This window comes from Nymphalis io, chromosome 17 (assembly GCF_905147045.1).
Source record: "Nymphalis io chromosome 17, ilAglIoxx1.1, whole genome shotgun sequence".
NCBI classification, from domain to species: domain Eukaryota; kingdom Metazoa; phylum Arthropoda; class Insecta; order Lepidoptera; family Nymphalidae; genus Nymphalis; species Nymphalis io.
The window spans coordinates 264,193-277,088 of NC_065904.1; the positions used below are offsets into that span (position 1 = coordinate 264,193).

Here is a 12,896-nt window from a genome sequence, read left to right on the forward strand (position 1 = left end):
AGAATTTAAAATATATTTTAATAAATAAAGTATATTTATATGCCAAATAGCTTCCTAATATTGCAAATTATTTTTAATTGGTAGTAGATCTTTGTATGCTAGCCCGTCTGTATACCGCCCATCACACATCCCACCGCTGAACAGCAATACATTGTATTGCTGTGTTGTGGTTTGAGGGGTGAGTGACTATGTAATCAAAGAAACATAACATCTTATTTCCTATAGTTTAAACGGTGATCTAAGGAGTGATTAATATTTTTTCCAGTGTCAATAGCTTCAGGTGGCCCATTTGTCCATCTACCTTTTCAATGAAAAAAACCCTATTTGAGTAGGAATTGTTCACTTGGACTTTTTCCAATTCCATACGTCCCAGAGCTGCTTTTTACGATGCGTAAGAGCATTGCGGATTTCTAAGCGCTAACGAGACTTGGCACTATGATTTAGCTTTAAACAATTAATTAACTAGCGGATGTGCTTTAATTGCTAGATCAAGCATTATAACTGAAATTCTATCTCATAGCTACCTAGATTGCCCCGCAATTACATTGCAATTATGGTTTTGTTCGTACAGTGTAAGAGTCAGAATTATGTTCTGGTTGTAAAGATCATTTAAAATACCTGTCGGTAGTTTTCTAACATATTTCATTTGATTAATAGAATAATCAACAGTTTGTCGTTATAATTAAAATTAATAAGGGAAACTAAACAGAAAAAGTTTAAATCGTTGACATATCATTCTAATATCGATTTTATTATGTTTACACGAGTCAATTATAATTAATCAACTACTTAATCGATAGCAATTCGAACCGTCTGAACTGAGTTCAAGTTTAATTTAATTGAAGCAATAAAAATTGATTCAGGTCGGTTTTATGAAATTTACCAACTAAAAAAACTTAAAAAATTTTTTAGAAAGCTTAGCTTCTACCTCTATGAGAAGGTATACTGCTTATTCTATGCTGCTTCAGTACGGGTCGATACACATATAATAGAATTTAATCCGACTCATAGCGGCTTCTTCACGGCGTCTTCCTTCAACGCTCAGCACTTCCTCGACCTTTCCATGTGCTCCAATTAGCTATCTCGTCATCTTAAAAAACTGTAAGTATAATCATAATAATATCGGTTCCTCAAGAAACCCATTGTCAATTAGCATGCATAAAACACCATAAACATCCCCACGGTGTTTAATTGCTTGAAAAGCGACACGACAATGTGTTTAGAGCGACATTAAGTCAAATAGCTGTCAGGTTACGGGTTGCGGTGTGCGGTTACATTGAACTCGGGCTTTGATTTTTATATTCATTAAATTTATAAATAAATCATAAATACTATAAACAATTATACTTTTAATTGTAATTAGATAATAAAGGTAATTTTAATGCTAGCGGTAGAACAATCAAAGACCAGAGATTAAGAGATTAGCGCGCCTGTGATCATGGAATCTGTGTAAACCTGTACCTAATTACTCTGGCTCACAGACCATATAAAATAAAAGACACTGGTGGTGATTCTCACCAAAACGGGCGTACATAAAGACCCTCCGCCGGGTAAACCGTTACATGTTTATGTGCCTTAGATATAGGGTATAAATAAAATTCAAATGTACGTATATCATTATGTATGTTGAGGAATGAATACGTCATATTAAGACGAATCAGAATTTTATTAAGTTAATCTGAATCTACATGGGCAAACCGTTAGGGACCTTGTGTGTCTTTTACACAAATAAAATTACATTAACTCAATATATACAAATAAATTTATACATCCTGCGACGTTTTTTATCATCTATATAATCTTGTGTTGAGTAAAATGCCTTATTTATTAATGTCTTTTGATTTGATGAATCGATTTTTGATATTTTTTGTTAACTAATTGTCGTTTAGTTTTATTTAAAGAAAAACACTTAAATAAGGATATAATGGCAGGCAGTTAAAAGTTCCGCAACTTTGAGTAAAAACTTTACTTCCCTAATCGACGCTGTCTCATTTGCGTTTAGAAACCATACCAACGCATATTTAATATAAAAACAGTAATACTTATTAAATTATCATAATGTAAATCTTTATTTAAACTCGAATAGTTCATTTTAAATTGTGACTGGTGACTGGTTGAGTCCGTCTATCGTCATACGACAACGCTACATGTGTTGTAATGGAAACACACTCGCTGTAACGCGAGTATGTGGAGTGCGGGAAACGGAGCGGATTACTCTTCATTACACAGCAGACAAGCATTTGTCACGTTTAAACCCTAAAATACTTTATAACGATGATTAAAGCTAACAAGCGACGGTAATTAGCATCGTGAAGATGTTTGATGCTTGTTTGTCTTTGTAATACGATGTCAAAGAACACTTGTAACTTAATTAAGTTGGAAGCTAGTAGTAGCAGCTCGTAAATATCCTCCAGCTGGTCAAACACCCCTGAGGTGAACACCCCAGGTTTGCAGCTGCTGCCACCTCAGAGCTTCAGAGAGCTTAACTGCTTATCAAAAGATAAATTACAAAGAAAGATCATTGGTTAAGATTCATTTATTCATTTGTTCTATCCATTGTGCCACTTCGCCTATGATTTCAGCTGGAACATTTCTTTATTAAAACTGTTATTTTCGCAACATAGAAGAACAAATACAGTTGCTAACAATTCTCTGGGAATACTTAAAATTTTCTGAATCAAAGATATCATGTAAATTGATCAAATGTAGACCGCGCGACCCCTTGCGGTAATCCGATTATTAAATCTTTTCAAATACAATTAGTATACAGACAGGTCCGCCTTAGCTGCCTTTAATTAGTAACTTGTTTTAATATAATTTACTTCATGTAATATTTTAATTTCTTCTCGTTTTACTCCACAAAATAAGCATTCGTGTTCATGGTTAACTTACCACTACAGTACTACTATACACTTTCTCTACGTACCTACCACTCAACTTGATATCAGCTGCTTCTTAGCAACTATATTCTTATATAGTACATCATAATAATAGGGCCAGCTTGTGATATATGGACATTCCACATCCGTTCTACACTTAAATTGTCCTAACCAATAACAATTCAATAGCGAATAATCCGCTACAAGTAAATCCAGATGCGAGCCGACAGCTCCAGCCGACGATAAATCCCACAGACGGACACGGAACAAATGATTGGATGGCAAGCCAAGTCCTGGCGTATTGCCAACAATGCCTGCGAATGTGTATCGGTATTAAAATAAAACGATGAGCTGTGTAAGTGGCATATTGGGATTTTACTTGGTGTACATTCGTCATTACGGAATAAATAGAACTTGAAATACATACTGTATACACATATAGACGAAAGGGCATTTAAATACAAACTATTCTGATTATATAGTACACTATGAAAGTAACAAATAAAGTTAAATTTTTTTTAAGAATATAATTATAATTCACTTTACAAAATAATGTTTTCGACATTGTCCAAATTTTATTTCACGTTACAACAATGTTGAATTTTGTTTTTGTGAAAAGAGGGTTTTCCTGCACTTAACCAAAGTTCTTCTATTGTTCACTTGTAAATTTGTCCGCTTACTGAATTTCGACAGAACTTCGACCTCTGCGACCTTTTGTAAGGATACTTGAAAAAACTTTATTATTACTAGTAAACTTCTTCGTAGTCTTTCTAATGTAACATACATAAATCATACACAATACTTACATATTTATAGTGTGGCTTCTGACATAAGATTCACCACATCTTCACTCAACTCGGTGGTATGACAGTAATCGATAAAAAGTAAATAATAAAATAGTATATTACAAATTATTTTATTGTACGCGACTATTTTGTGTTTACATTCTCGGCGCCTCAAGAATTCATATCGTAGAAGTAAAAATATACCAAATATTTTTATGCACTTACTTTGACCTTAGAATTATGGAATAAAGGCGAGCGAGTAATGCTAATGTACCGTATGTATATATATATATTATTTTTTGAATATCACATGTGATTATAAATTTAAAATGTACTGAAGTAAAGATCTTATAATAATGATTTTTGCTTTAAGTCTAGCCTGTAAAACTACACTACAAAACTCATACTTAGCTTTAGAATATCTACGTGTACTTTCCGTATAGCTCTACAGAATACGACCAGCGATACTTCGATACACATAATACAACGATATTTGATACAACGAAAGTGATCTTATATATTATAATATTTAATATGTATTTCTATATTTCATATCGACGTATTATTCTGACTTAAATTAATCCGCTCGACGGCAGTCGCCGGCGCTCCGAGTGTAAGCCCTTAATGCCACGTGACTTATAGCCAAGTTGATTGTATTGCGACACGCGGTAACTTATTATCGATTATTGGGAAAGTTTATTTCGCACAACTAAAACCAGATTCAGCAAAGAATCTGTTGTGGCGTCAAACCGAACGACACTTTGACACGAAAAACAACAAAAATTGTAAGTCTGTGGTGCTCTTTGTTTTCGTTTGCGTCACAAGATACGACGCCAAGCAAGTAGCTATAACGAAAATATAAATCTCTCTTCGTTTCATTTCATCGACCAACCTCAAATTGCGTTAACTATCGGCAACTCCGACACTGTTCAAATTAATTTATAATATTACATTTGAAACACGAATGGATACAGAGAATTAAACTTAGATTACTATGACTTAGATGTGTGCAATTTGATGATCATCCCATCACAAATGATTTATAAGAAAAAGTTATTAACACATTGTGTTTACCAAAAACAATAAGAAAATTTTCTGGTCATTGAGATCACATTAATATGTAAATTAACTGCTTTATCTAAATTATGTCTCTTTCTTTTCAATATTAAATTATGTAATGCCACGCTACATATCGCCAAGCCACATGCCACATGCGAGCCAAGCCAAGCCAAGTCAAGCCAAGCCAAGCCAAGCCAAGCCAAGCCAAGGCAAGCCAAGCGAAGCCAAGCCAAGCCAAGCCAAGCCACGCCAAGCCATGCCAAGCTAAGCCATACCATGCCATGCCACGACAGTTAAAGCCAGGACTGTACACCAAGCCCGCCTGTAACCATTACTGGCGTCACATTCGAGTGATAACAGAACTTAATAACGTGTCATAACTTAGCAACGTGTCATATCGTATCAATCATCTGTTATGTTATGTTATGATCAGTAATAAAATTATAATAAATAATTGTTAGTTAACTATATCGAAGCGTATTACAAATAATTGCATCATTGGGCAACATTCTCCTCTCCTGCACTCCCTGGTACCCTGCTGTTTGCAGTTACTGTGTAGTTTACATAACTGGCACTATAGTGTATATTATAGGACAGACAATATTAACATGGTTATATATTTGTTTCAGGTAATTGTCACCAATCCTCCTAAACGAACATGAGTCGTGAACGCACTCGAGTGACGCTCGAGTTAAGATTGAGGTTTAGTATTATCTAAAATATATTCGCATTTCTAGATTCACGCCCCGGACCAGTTCATTAAAAAGTTTTTTTTTGTTAAGAAATTTGCAGTATCTGCCCGAAGCTTGGAAGTTTTCGGTAGTGTCTCCACTTTCGTGCCTCGGAAAACACGTAAAGCCGCCATGCCGTTGTTTATTAAACAACAAACATTACAAATCCAATAATGCATAGCTTTAAAGTATAATCATGGACTCGACTAAATGACCAATAAAATCTTTGTCCACCTGTATTCGATCCCAGGCTAATCCCGGACAATCCCGGACCCCGGCGCCCGCCGATGGCGACAGCTGCGTGTAATGACCGTCTTATCTAACTGACTGATCGCTAGCTATTTGTCTGACTGACCCTTAAGACGAAGGGTTGTAGAGCTTGTGATGCATAGACAAGTTTTTATTTGTGTTTTATTTAATTTAAATTAGATGTGTAAACAAAAGATTAAAAATTGAATTGGTTGTAAAAATAGTTATTTTATGTTTCATATTAAATAGAATCTTTTATATTGCATTTTTGCAATATCTTTTATATTGCATTTTCGATGTAAGGCATAAAAATATTTCGAGATTTGTTCAATAAAGAAGGAAAAAAATCTCAGAACAGGTCGCCATTTTGATTTATTTCAATGAATTGTTGCCTTTAATTTTATTAATCATAAAAAGTAAAGACACCTCTTACTTTCATAAATCTCCCTTAAATATTTTGGTACTGATTACAATCTTATCTCGAGACATTTAACGATTTGTTTTCCTAGCTTTAATTTTCTTTTATTCATAAAGACATTCACGACAATGTCAAATAAAAAACACTAAAAACGCTTTTTAATCTGTAAACGTCTAGAATAAAGTAAAAGCAGAGATGGCCTAGTGCTTAGAACGCGTGTATCTTAACCGATGATCGTGGGTTCAATCCCGGGCAAGCACCACTGAATTATCATGTGCTTAATTTGTGATTATAATTCATCTCGTGCTTGACGGTGAAGGAAAACATCGTGAGGAAACCTGCATGTGTCTAATTTCATTGAAATTATGCCACATGTGTATTCTACCAACCCACATTGGAGCAGCGTGGTAGAATAAGCTCCAAACCTTCTCCTCAAAAGGGAGGGAGGCCTTAGCCCAGCAGTGGGACATTAACAGGCTGTTACTAAAGTAAAAATTTTTTCGTCAGATACATTTAATCGAACTTTACGTAAATAAAAGTTGCATTACCATTCGACCTTCATTCATCGCGGCAAAGGTTAATATTCAAATATTATAAAAAAGGCATGTCTACACTTTGTAGTTCTGTGTTCAGGGCACAAGTAGCGAACATCTTAAGGAATGTTATCTCTAATAGCGGCTATTCGGACACCGGGATTTGCAAGACGGCGTCTAATGGATGGGAATTAACCGTGTCCTTTGACGAAAACCGAGACCGCCCAGTGGATACACGTGGATCTTACACGTAGATCACTGGTTCGAATCCACTCAAGGACCATGCGAAAGATGTGAAAATAACCATCAAATCTGATTGTTATTTAAAAAAACATATAATTAAAGAAAACCATCACCAATATAGATAAAAACACATTATGGCGTATATAAGTTCAAATAAGCCATATATTCCAAAAGTAATTTAACGATGCTGTTTAAAATATAATACAAGAACTACAATGGAAGTCTTTAAAATACTACACCGGCATTTAATGTTAAGCAATATACAAAATTGCATTAAGTTGGATCCCAGCCAAATATTAAGCTGAAGCGATTACAGGCGCTCTGAGAGCCTAAAAATTATATCACAGTAAAGTATTTGATTGTCTCTCGATGAAGTGGATATGTTAATAATATTCAAAAAATTATTATACAAATATAAATAATAATTATATTATTTGATAATTTTATTGCATTTGTATATAAGCTTCAATTTATATTCACACATAAACATATACGTTTTACAATAAAGTAAAACCTTTTTTGTCAGACACATTTGATATTAAAAAACAAATATATATTAATATATTGTGCTTATCTTTTAACTCATAATTTGTTGAAAATATAAAATTTCGAAAAAAATATATACGTAAATAGAATAACTTATATTGATGATTTTTTTACGTTTCTATTTTGAACATATTAATAACATTTCTATAAATAGACACGAAATAAATTAAATAGAATAATTTTATAATCAAAATAGTAATTGCTTTACCATCGTATAATTAATCAACAGTCTGGCTTTCTATTTATTTACAAAATCTTTTACAACAGAGCGCGATATTATTAATATTGTTAAGGTATCGACTTATTGCGCTATACGCTAAATGTTCATTTAATAAGTTAGTTTATTTTATTATCGATAATTTTAAAGGCAATAAATATAGGAGATAGCGATGATTTATGGCGGCCGAGTACTAATTACGGTGTGTATGGGAGTTATTCGTAGGGCAGCCATGTTTTGTTATTATAAATCCGGGATGTCGGCGCTCGATGAAGCTCAATTAATCTTTTTTTTAAATGGATTTTTTTTATTAATAACTAATAAGATTCTAATGAAGGTAACAAAAAGTATTTAAATGATAATAAGAATAAGTAAAAACATAAATCTTAACGGTTCCCCAATGGTATGTCACTGATGTCAGACAGGTTCCTAATGGATAAACTTTTTCTGAGGTCTCGAAGGACATACAATTGTATGTTAAAAAGTACAAATACAATTAATATGAAAATACTAGTTTCTGCCCTCGTTTGAGGGGGGTAAGAGATTCAATACCCGATGTCCTCTTCTGTACACCTGACAACGTTTCACATTTCAACAAAATTTCATTATAATCGGTTGAATAGTAAAAACGTGACAGTGTAAGAAGCAAACAAACTCAAGTTTCCCATTTATAGTATTACCAAGGATTTATCATATTTCTCATCAACAAGGATTCAAAGATTTCCAAAATAGGAAAAATCCGGAAGCTATTTGACGAATGGTAAGTTATCGCGGTGTGCGCCAAGCTTCCAAGTACCAAGTAGACGATCCTTTAACGCGAATTCGATTACACGCTTTTAATTTTTACACTTCTTTATTTGTCTTTTTACGGCCTTTATAATGAATTGTGTTTTCTATAGTGTAAAATTGATAATTGTCTTTAATGAATAAGGCGAATAAAGTAAAAGGAGTTTTCGATAATAAATTACTAAAAAAAACTGCACATTTTTACGGAATAAAGATGTGAATGTCATGAAAATAACGATACTATAAAATAAGTTTATACAATGGGACTGACGTGCCTGTGTAGAACAAAAGTAAAGAAGGAGGAAATAAAAATAATTCAGAAGAAATAGCGTAACTTGGACAACAATATTTTATATAAAGTAAAATTCTGTAAATATTAATTATACTTTCCAAACAAATGACGTTTTCGATCGGTGTCAATCGTTTTAATAATTTATAAATTAAAGCTTACTCCCTATTCAAACAATGTGACTTTAAAGTGTAATAATTCAGCTTTATACTGACTAAATAATTCGAATGAATTTTCAAAATCTAATATTTATGGGCTATACCTATCTGATTATTATATTCCAATACAATTTTTATTTTAAAGAAAACTAGTAGCGCCATCTATTGAAGAGATTAAAAACTACGTGATCCGATCTATATATTTATTTATCTTTACAACGCTAGATGGCGCTAAAAAACAAAAACTTGTTTTATATTGGTTATTACTTTTAAAGCAGGGACAATAGTTTAAGTCGTCTTAACATAGCTTCCTTTCTTATCGCTTATATTTTAAGGTGATAATTTTATGTAATAAATAAATATTTCTTATACTAATATATTATAGACTTGCATGTCTACGTCGACAGAGTCAAGAAATATTTAATGTGTATATACATATATATAACGATAGTTTTGATTATATTATAGGAATATTAATTGTTTTTCTTTTTAAGTTGATTACCGACAAAGATTAATTATTTGAAATAGCAACTATTATGAAAATACAAATATCCGTGTTTCCTCTTACAAAACATTATTTTAAATGAGGCAATTAAGTTTATATTTTAAAAGGCTCAAAGGTAGTTAATTTGCATATTTAATTAAAGTATTTATTCGATAGTTTTAATTTATTAGATATTTTCCGTTACAAAATAATTACAATATTAATAGTAGAGGCACAGAATAAAAATAAATTACTGTAGATGATATGAATTTTGTTTAAACTAAAACTGTTAGGTTTTAATGATTTAATGAAATATTCTCCAGCCTTCCAGCAGTATTGTTTTATTCTGTTGTCCCTAACCGCATCATTACACTATCATGATTTATTTTAAGTTATTTCAGTTAAAGGCCTTATTGAAAGAGAGGGAAATGAATACATAAAATTAATGTAAACAGTTAAATTATTTTAGGCAAATACTAACTCGCCGGTGTTTCTTTTGTAACAATTGTTAAATCAAAATAAAAACTAGGTTTATCACAAATGTTTGCCTACCTACTGAATGTTTTGATTAACTTATTAATCATACTAATTAGTAATAATATTATTATTATAACATTTTAGTACATAATTATCTTTATAAGCGGTAACATAATTAAAATATTTTCATCTTCCTAAATCAATTAGTGAAAATAATTAAATTTTTACTTGACGTCTCTTTACTATCTTTTTACTTCTTTATTTGCATTATAAAAAAAAACACTTGTAAACTAAAGTTCCAATAAAGGAATTATACCTATTTTCATCATATATTTCATTTTGTAGGCTCAAAGTTTATAACTTTGCCCTGAGAAAATTGTCACGAACATTGACAATTGCTTTAAGCTTAACATATCATTCGACATGATCCTTGCACCCAGATGCGTTTGGGTCACGATACACACATAAATAATTCTTATCGGTCTCGCTTTATCAAAGAACTTAAAGATATGATCACATCTCTTTCCTAAATGACCACAAGAACTGGACATCGTAAACTATGTGCGAGCCAGTTTAATTTCCGGTACACAGTTGGCATTCCCTCCCTATCTGCCCCAGGCCTTTCTGTTAGCGATTAAAGAGTGATGTTACTTCAGTACATAGTCATATCTCTTTGTTAAAATGTTCAAATTAAATTAAACAAGGTTTATCACCGCTGTTTATTTGATTTATTTTGTAGCTTAGATATTATTTACTACCAGTTGTATGCAATTCATCATTTTGTCACATTGATATTTATCATTTTAAACGTGCTTTCACAATTGATTATATTAATTAAAAATAAAAAGGTTTTAATAAATTACCATTTATATCTAAGTCAACACCTTGTACATATATTTTTAACTAAATTGAATACATGTTATTAATACTAATTTCATGTATTTCTAAAATCAACGAAGGTCGTGTATTTATATTTGGCAAGGCATCACTGCTTTATTATTGAGGTGATTAACTTGTGTTTAAAAGCCGTGATGGCCCAGTGGTTAGAAAACGTGAATCTTAACCGATGAGTCTAAGTTCAAACCCAATCAAGCCCCACTGAATTTTACAATTAATTCATCTTGTGCTCGGAGGTGAATAAAAACTCGTTGGGAAACCTACATGTGGCTGAAGTAAATGCATTGGCGTGGTGGAGTAAGTTCTATAAATCTTCTCCTCTAATAGGAGAGGAAGCCTTAGTGGCACAGTGGGATATTACAGCCTGCTACTTTACTTTTAATTTCTAGTGGGACCTATCCAGACGAGCTTCCACAAAGCCCTACCACCAATTCTGAGACTATAACCTTTTTTTAGGACATTTAAAGTTTGTTACTACTAACCATCATGTATTATTTACATTATATACAAATTGAAAGTGAGATGAGACAAATTACAATAAACAAAGAAAGCATTAAAACATTTTGTTTCAACTAAATATTACAAATACTGTAATAATAATTCCTAATACTCTGACTATGTACACGATAATACAGCTCCAGTTGTACATAACAGCACTGATGTTATACATAAATCATACATAATAACACATAAATTACAATCATCATTGAACACCGGAACATTTAATTACATAAGAAGTACTTTTCAACCGAAAACTCCGTCCTGTTGCCAAACAAACTTCCTGATACATAGGGTTACGCGATCGAGCGTGATATTCACATGTATTCAATTACATACTCAGCTCAATGGCTTTTAGTTGTGCCGAGTGATAATCTAAATTATTCTAAAAACAATAATAATTTTCAGTAAGAGATCATCTGTATTGTCTCTAGTGATTTGAAATGGATATCAAAGTGTTCTACAGGTTAGCTAATTACTTAGAAGACAGTTGTTATATGGCTTTACTTAAAAACGTTGCTTACCGGGTGTTTAATTAAAAACTGGCTTATCTCTTTCTGACATCATTCATTTGACATTCGAAAGAAGAAGACATTGTTTTACTAATCTCCCCGTAAGTAAGGTTTATAGGTAAGGTATGCTGTAAGTTAATATTTTCATAATATCCTTAGTAATATTCGCATTGTAATTAATAAGAACTTGTAAAAATGTAGTTCCAAAGAAGTGTCTGGTGTTACACAAGGAAAACTTATATCAGTTCACTTAATTTTTGACTTCAGTGCCTTCATACATTTGAACATCATCCTTGGAACTGCGTCATTGGCTAACGGAGATCTTTTCTCCAAAGCGACGAGAAGTAAAGCTGATGAGAAGAATGTACAGAATAGTGTGTTTGATTTCATAATTGTTGGTGGAGGTACTGCGGGATGTGTACTTGCGAACAGACTCTCTGCTGTTCCCGAATGGAAGGTACAAGTCGCTCCTTTATCAATCAATTGTATTATTAATTATATATTAATTCTCACAAACAAACTTTCGCAATTAAATCTGATGCACCAAGCATCAAGTCATAATATAATTTAAAATATGTTATATCAATGAGTTTCATGGCATTATAATGTTTAAGGTCTTAGTCCTCGAGACTGGTGATGAAGAAAATATAGATTATAACATACCAGGTGTACCAACAGAAGAGTTCCGTCCTATTTTATGGAATTTTAGAACGGAGAGAAATGGCTTCTCTTGTCTCTCAAGACCTGGAGGTAGCTGTGAAATCAAAACTGGTAAAGTTTTAGGAGGATCTAGCGTTACCAACGACATGAAGTATACCAGAGGTTCTAAGAAAGATTATGATGCGTGGCATGAAAATCTTGGCATTGACTCTGTTGGGTGGAAATTTGAGAACTTGATAGAGCACTTTAAGACTTCAGAAGACAATGGTGAGTTAGGATAATAAATAAATAACACATCAATGAAAATCACCGTGGGTATATAAATAGCGAAATTAAAAAAAATCAACAAAGATAAACATATTTGAGCAAATCATTTTTAATCTAGAAGAATTATTGGCCATCTGGCACTATTAATTATAATTTATAAACCGACTTAATAAAGGAATGACTCATATAATATGTATATATTTACAAT

The 12,896-nt window shown here is 32.4% G+C and overlaps 1 protein-coding gene across 1 annotated transcript in view; it reads left to right on the plus strand.

Moving 5' to 3' along the window:
- LOC126775044 (general odorant-binding protein 1-like) overlaps nucleotides 1-12,896 on the plus strand; it is a 120,775-nt gene that overhangs the window by 6,188 nt on the left and 101,691 nt on the right. The gene's annotated exons all lie outside the window — the stretch shown is intronic.